Source organism: Macrobrachium rosenbergii, chromosome 19 (assembly GCF_040412425.1).
Source record: "Macrobrachium rosenbergii isolate ZJJX-2024 chromosome 19, ASM4041242v1, whole genome shotgun sequence".
NCBI lineage: Eukaryota > Metazoa > Arthropoda > Malacostraca > Decapoda > Palaemonidae > Macrobrachium > Macrobrachium rosenbergii.
In genome coordinates, this window is record NC_089759.1 from 2,699,593 (window position 1) to 2,707,496 (window position 7,904).

Here is a 7,904-nt window from a genome sequence, read left to right on the forward strand (position 1 = left end):
GCTTATCACTCAGAGGTGAAAGATGAATGTCGCTAATTGAGAGATGAAAGAAGCGGCAGTTTATGCAAAACATCTTCCAACATCGTTACCAGCAGAAATAGATTCAGCAACGAATAAACCGGTCGAAGGAAGCAATAACGTTGCAGATCAAGTAACAACTCAGCTGGAAAGGAGTGGTTGCCATCATGGTAACAATGATATCAACTGTCTGTCGGGGAAAACCTGAAACTGGAGTTATCAGGAGCTTTCTAATCTTTGTGACATGGGTATATGAAACTGATATGTTTCAGCTGTATATTTATATATATATACATATATATAAATTATATATATATATATATATATATATATATATATATAAATATATATATATATATATATATATATATATATATATATATATATATATATATAAATATATATCTATATATATATATATATATATATATATATATATATATATATATATATATATATATATATATATATATATATATATATATATATATATATATATATATATATATATATATATATATATATATATATATGAAGATGAGAGAGAGAGAGAGAGAGAGAGAGAGAGAGAGAGAGAGAGAGAGACCCACAAACATTTTGATTGCTCTTGGTACAAAGAGGAAATGGCTTAAACTTTACATACCTGATTACATTCCTCCAGCAGTTTGACGTAACATGACTCTAAATAACTTCAAGTTTGTTTAAATCATAGCTGTTTTTTTATTTCAACCTGTTCAAGAGATCCTGAAGCAATAAAGAAAAACGCGTCACGCAAAATCCAGATTTGAAACGAAGAGGCATCGACTCTTGATCTTGACAAGACAAATCAAGGTAATTTTTCGGAAGACTCCAGCCCGCCATTTTTGCCTGAAACACCATTTTGGGTTTTTCATGCAAAAATGGCTAGGACATGATAGGGCACTAAAAGAACCTAAAAATGCCAACCTAACGTAACCTATTATATATTGAGGTGTTTACTGGTTACAACTTTGTCGTATTATCTATGGAGGGGGTTTGGGGGGCCGGTATTGTCTCACCTCATAAGTCGTAATTTGATTCATTATTTTTCTCTGTTATTAAGCATTTGCGAAGGTTATGCACTGAGAAGAAATTTTTTGTTTTGATGTGTTTTACCCAAGAAAAATATAAATTATAATGTGGGAGGTGGCCGATGTCTTCCGAAAAATAACCCAAAATCGCTCCTTCTCGGTCTTTCCCTTCATTCCAGAATCCGTGGATATGACGCCACGACCACGTCAATAGATGTAACATCATGAGAGGCAACTTTGGTCACTTGACCTGACGTCAGTTCTAATTGTAGGTGCTGATTCATTCGTGATTATCTTCGGCGCGCTGTCGATTAAGGAACTTTTCCGAGTGTGTTGAAATTACTACTCGTCGTTTCTTGTTACCGCTTTTGGGGATCTTTTGAGGGAACCTATGTTTAAGGTAAGGCTTAATTATTGTGATTCCTGTTCGAGTTGTTGGGTTTTACAGAATTGTGAGTCTTCTTTGCTGTATGGTTTGACCACGGGTGTGATAACTTGCAATTAAGCTGACATAGTTGTGTATAATTTTTGTGTCCGTTTGTCTAAAGCCGTTCTCTAAATTTCGGAATTGACGACAAAGTGTATGAACTCTAATTTACTTTTGTCTAGTGTTAAGTAGAATGGATTTAGTCATATTATTCACTACTGATTGATCTGACGTTGCGAAACACTTGAGCTAAACTTATCATTTTAACGGTTTGAGTGGGTCTAGGCATACCCTTTACTATTGATTGGTTTGAGGATGTCGCGTATCACTTAAAAGGTAAACTAGTCTCGTGGATATTTTAACGGTTGGAGTGGCTCGAGGCATGTTCTTTACTACTAATTAATTTGAGGATTTCGTGTAACAGTTAAGCTGAACTTGTCTCGTAGATATGTTAACGGTTCAAATAAAGTCTTAGTGTAAACCGTACGGTTGCCTATCCAGTGTTCCATCGCACGAGTGATGCTTTCGCGAAGTAATGTGAAGGTTTCGCGACCACTGTAGACAGAGCGCGGGTCTAATGCGTCTTTTAAAAGACAGTATACCTACGTAGTGTATAGTTGTTCATTTAGGGTAATGAATCTGTATTTTAACCTTCGATTTTCTCGATTGAATACCTTAAGCACTTAAATTGGCATGGTTTTCCTAATTTCGCATGGCTTTCATAGTTATTAGGAAACTCCATCCACTTCGCATATTTAGTATGTACGGCAACCGATCAATTGATTTAAAAGCAATAGAAATGAGGTACTGAATAAATATCGTGCCTTCTCATGTAATTCGTGTTTTTAAATTTCTAGTTACTTTTGGTGTGAATATTCTCTCCTTATAAGTGAGCTACAGTACAGTAGTGTGCGAGATTTGTCTATTTATAAGGTTTTAGGGTTAAAGTTTAAAGTTTAATGTCTCTCAAATTAGACTGGGCCACATTTGTCGGGGTGGCGGTGATACTCGGGCAAAGGTGGCCCAAGGTATGTATATGGTAGTCTTTGCCTACCATGTAGAGAACCGTCAAATTCTCAAAAACTTAAGAAATCATCTACTCAGGTTCCTAGAATTATTGTCGTGTGCTTTGGTTTCAATATTCTGCATAATTTTGTGTGCAGAAATGCTAGTGCTCCTCATTAACAAGAGTGAAGTATCCTGCATTGTTTTTTGTTGGGTAGGAAGTGTTCCTTGTAAAAGGTTGTTCAAGAACGTGTATTGCTTTTGAAATACTAAATTTTGATGTTAGTTTAAGTTTACCCCTAGAATCGTTGTGTTTTCGTTTGTTAGAACAATTAGAACTATATTGTTCGTAATTAAGGTCTAAAATTTCCAAGTTTTCACTAATTCTTATTAGCAGCTTGGTAGACACTTTTGTGTCTGTTTTTTTAGGTGGAAAAACATTTCCTTTATACCTAAAAGGTTGAATTTTAATGAAGCTTTGGTGGAATCAAATCTGCCTAAAGCTAGCCTCGCTTATCGTCGTGCCCTCCTCTTGCATCCTTACATATCCTAATCTAGGATTGTCCAAACCTGGCCCTGGGATGTTGTGTCGTCTTATCTTGCATCCTTACATATCCTAATCTAGGATTGTCCAAACCTGGCCCTGGGGTGTTGTATCGTCATATCTTGCATCCTTACATATCCTAATCTAGGATTGTCCAAACTTGGCCCAGGGGTGTTGTCGTCCTCCTGATGACAACCTCTCTTGATGTACCCTGACTGGCCTACTCTACCTGGGGCCTTTGTTCTCAAACCACTTATAAAGTACTTTCATCATGGCTTCCTATCTGGAGAATTTAGATGGCAAAGGTAATAAAGCTAAGTTTAGGCTGGAACCCCTTAATCATGAGCAAGACTACTTTTAAGACCACTTGGGGAGGAGGGGGTATAACAGGCGTTTGATTGGTTGAATAGCAAAATAAGTGACCTTACAATGCATCCTTGTGTACCCATCCCTAACCAAAGCTAGGGTTCAGAAATCAGCTTGACAAGTTTGTGGGTAGTTACTGGATGCTTCTCCACCCGCTAACATAATCTAGGCTGCCATGAATTAGAGGAAACATTGTTGCTCTTACACTTTTTTTTTTTTAATTTAAATGTTTTCCCCAAACCAGCCCTGACCCTAGGAATTTTTTCAGACTGCAATCCCACATTAAATAGTTGCGATGGGTGCGTAATCAGTTAATCCAGCTATTTCAGTTGGAAATTAATTTAAATTTCATTTGATTCGGCTAGTTTTCTTTGTGAGGTGTGGATATTAATTTCAATACGTGAAATGTAACTTGGAGATCGGGGGTGGGGGGTTGGGTGTAGAGCCGCCAGTGCACCTTGTGTGATGTGCTGTAGGCATTATTTAAGGTTCTTTGCAACGTCCCTTCGACCTTTAGTTGCAGCCCCTTTCATTCCTTTTAACTATCTCAGTTCATACTCCCTTTTTTCCTGTTACACTTTTAAAATCTTTTTTACTCTATCCCTTTCAGCGCTAGACTATTGTCCTTTGGCCTAAATTTAATATTCCACTCCTGTAACTTGAAAATTCCTGAGGTTTTGCAGTAAAGTGGCTGTAACTTTTAATGTGACTGTTTTCAAGAAAATTTAATTCTTTAGCTAGGGTAAAAAGCCATGACTTAAATATGGTTGGAGAGAGTTTTATTTGAATGACTTTCGCTTGGCTTTTGTTCAGTGAATCGGATTTCAATGCGTTTGGGGTTGGCGAGTGAATGACTTCGATGGGTATTTTATAGCAGACGCGACATGAAGATTGCTGGAGATTTGGCAAGAGGTAGATTTGACTCTATGTAGTTTTTAAGTTTCATTACATAGGTGGGCTTCTACTAAAGAAATTATCAAGGGTTTAAATGTGCTTTCGTATGGTTAAAATTGAGGTTCAGATAATGTACATAGTGGCTGATATTTCGTAAGTTTGAAATTGTATGATGGGTGTAACTTAGAGACGAAGAGATTTGAAATCGTTTAAGCGACAGGATTTCAAAGTAATATTTGGTCTGGACGTATCTTGAAACATGAGACAAGGGCTAATGAAAAAGTCCTCATTTGATTTAGGTAAAGAATTAATCTATTACAGATTTATTCATGAAAAGGGGGACTTGAGGCATGTAGTGTTAAATACTGAAGTCTGAATTTAATCGCAGATTTGAATAGGTGTCTGTTGATAGTTACCAGTTTTCAAAATTTTTGGTAAAGTTTAGCGAGATACTGGGCTTGTCTAGACTTCATCCTTGAGGGCTATGTAGCACAGCTTTTGAGGTTGACTAATTTCTCTTGGCTGAGGACAGCTTCCAAGTAGAACTTGAGATAAAGGCAATCTCCTCAGAGGTGTGACCTCGTTCAGTGTTGAGGTAAAAGGTAAGAGCCACTGCTTTAGAGATTGTGTATTCTAGTTAGGAAATTGTGTAATGTTAGTTGTACGTGAAGACTTTAATATCCATGTAGATGGAGTTAGGGCACCCATTAACTCCAATGGGTAATAGTTCAGGAACTGGAGGGCTAGTGTAATCGGATTTTTTGGTAAAGCAAGAAGCTTTATATTGCTTGCTTTAGCCAGAATGACTTAAATCTGCATTGAAATGAGTTTTTTTCTGTTAGCAGCTGATTATAAATAGCTCCCAATTTTGACCCCAGGCATTGGAAATTTAAATTTTTTTTTGTTTTATTATAGATTCTTGTTTATCGGGCATCTGTATAGCTTCAAATTATATGCCAAAGTGCTTGTCAATGTGTTTTTCTAACATCTTAATTACTCTCCACAGAACTCTGAACTATGATCCTCGTTACCTTCAGGTCTGAGCTTCGTCACCTTCAATTGAGCTGAAACACCTTGACTAGCCAAGCCAATATGATGATATTGCTAATAGTCAGTGGATTTTCGAGCCTTCTGCTAGCTTGGGTACACTGATGTCGGCAATAAAATGTCCTTGTGCAGGTTAAGAAGGAAATAAAGAATACAAAAATTTTTGCTAATTTTATGATCCATGGATTCTAGCATTAAATGATGGTCCAATTTTTATGGTGTTTTAGGGTTTTCAAATTATTGCCATAGGCTGGCTGGCAAAGCAGCTGTGGAATACTGCTATGACATATGCTTTGCAGCAATAGAGAAATCTTGATCTTGAATAAACCATTAATTACTAATGGACAAAAAAATTTCCCTGATGTTTTTTCAGTATGCAGCTTCCATGATTTAGTTTAAGTTGATTCACCAGGCAGAAAGCATGAAGTTGAAAAACTGATAAATGGCATAAATACAAAAGTTGGATAGTGTGTGGTAGAAATTCTTGCTTTCTTTGATTCTCACTTTGGTTAGTTGAACTATTTTCAGGAAAGTAATTTCAAGGCCTGAGTCTTTATGGGTAAACTGCCTAATTTGTTGGAGCCCTTGCACTTTGCAGAATAATCTCGGTATAGAAACTTTCTGAATTGAGCAATTTTTCCAAGGAGGCAAAATGTTGAACCTGGGATTTTCAGTTGGTGTAACCATGTTCGTATGAACAACAAAAATGTCAGTTATGACATTATTTCCACAGTAAAGAGCATAATGGGTTGAGGGAAGAGTGTAACCAGATACGTTAATAAACTTGGTTGAAATCAGGAGGTAAAAGACTACCAAGGAAAACCATTAAACTAGAACATCAAACTGCCTACCTAAAATCCTTTTGAGTTCTGGCTGGTATTCGATACATAGCATAAGCAACTGGAGAGAATGTTTAAGTAATGTCGATTAAGTTAAGATACACGGTTCAAGTGAGTTTCATCACTTGACTATTCGCTAAGCCATCTAAAACCATAGCAATCGGTAAATAAGCAAAAAAAAAAAAATAATAATAATGAATAAATAAAATAAAAGTAATTTTAACAGGTCTGAAATACTTTTCATTTACCCTAGATTGGTAAATGAAAAGTGCTAAAAGTGCTAAAAGCACAATCGGCCGTCTGGCTTTGGCCTCATGGAGGTGTGGAACAGTTTCCTTTACCACGACAACTGTGTTTAACTTTATATAATAGATATTAAATATATATTAAATATGGCTAAAAAGCGTAGACAAACACTTTGTCGAAGCAATTTAATACTAGACTTACCTGGCGAATGGAGTGACATGCCTTTTGAATATCTAAACTATGGTTTGTAAATCAAAATAACTAATTCACGCCGACTGAGTTGGTGACTGGTATCTTGTGTAGATATACAGTGAATATGTAAGACGACGGGTGGTTATTTTCATGTTCCTTATTTCCAAGTTTAAATTTAAGACACTTGAGCTCAAAGCAGTTTTCAACGAACAAGTTATCCTTTTGGGAGTGGCGTAAAATCTTTGCAGCTATTGAGGCTATTCGCTGTGAAGGATTGGCGTGAAGTCATTAGTTGAGTGATGAAATTAGTCTATGAAAATGCTAAAAATGTGTTCTGTTCAGCTCGGTTTATTAAAGATATTAAGCCGTAGACTAAATATATGGTAAAGTAATAAATCATGAATATCCTTAGCCCACATTGGACTAAACTGGATTACTAATAAAATAAAGAAAAATGGTAACGTTAAACCTTGCCTACGTGGCCAAAAGTTTCGAAGTAGTACTAAAGCTTGATATTAAACCTCGCAGGGATGGTAATTCCAGATATGACGAACTGTTCTAATGTATTATTACTATAGATTTCTATTTAAAAGAACTTAGTGTTGTAATCAACGTATCGGTGTCTTTAAGTGACTGCAAATTATTTTGGTGAATAGTCTCATTTTTCACGACTACAAGTCTCACTACTATAACGGCGGTTTTCGCATTCATTTACAAGTACATGGGAAGCATATAGTTATAAAACAGTGGCTGAATCTTGACTTTGCAATAACCATTCTTCGTTCAAGTTTTGGTTGTAATCCTGACAATCATAACTCGGAACACAAGACTGTTACATTTTAATTTATACTGATTTTTATAATTCATCGTATGTAATATGTACTGCCATAATACCTACTGAACAAATTCCCTCTGATCATACACCTTGTAATTAGTCTATTTCCGCAATTAACTATTTGCGATGAAAGCTAATGTTACTAAAAGTATCTCACCACAAAGTTGTTCTTCGGTGAAGAAGTGCCATGGAATGCCCTCGAGACAGTCCTAGAAAGTTTCTCGCATTAAGAATTATGATTTCTCTTATTACATGTTTTACAAACATAGAAGACGAAATATGGTGGGTACCTCCCGCTGTGGATGCCAAGGGAGATGACATTACTCTTAAAATCAGCCAAAGCTGCAAATAACTGAGTAATTTTAACACCAGCAATCCATTATATAAAACTACTATATCCGGCTAGCTCATATATACGCCATTATGCCTTTGGAATAAACGA

At 36.1% G+C, this 7,904-nt stretch overlaps 1 long non-coding RNA gene across 1 annotated transcript; it reads left to right on the forward strand.

Moving 5' to 3' along the window:
- The first annotated feature begins 1,318 nt into the window (after window positions 1-1,318).
- On the forward strand, window positions 1,319-5,512 carry LOC136848416 (uncharacterized). The gene is made up of 2 exons (XR_010856010.1): window positions 1,319-1,467; window positions 5,310-5,512. It is a non-coding gene; the product is annotated as an uncharacterized lncRNA (long non-coding RNA).
- Window positions 5,513-7,904: the final 2,392 nt, after the last annotated feature.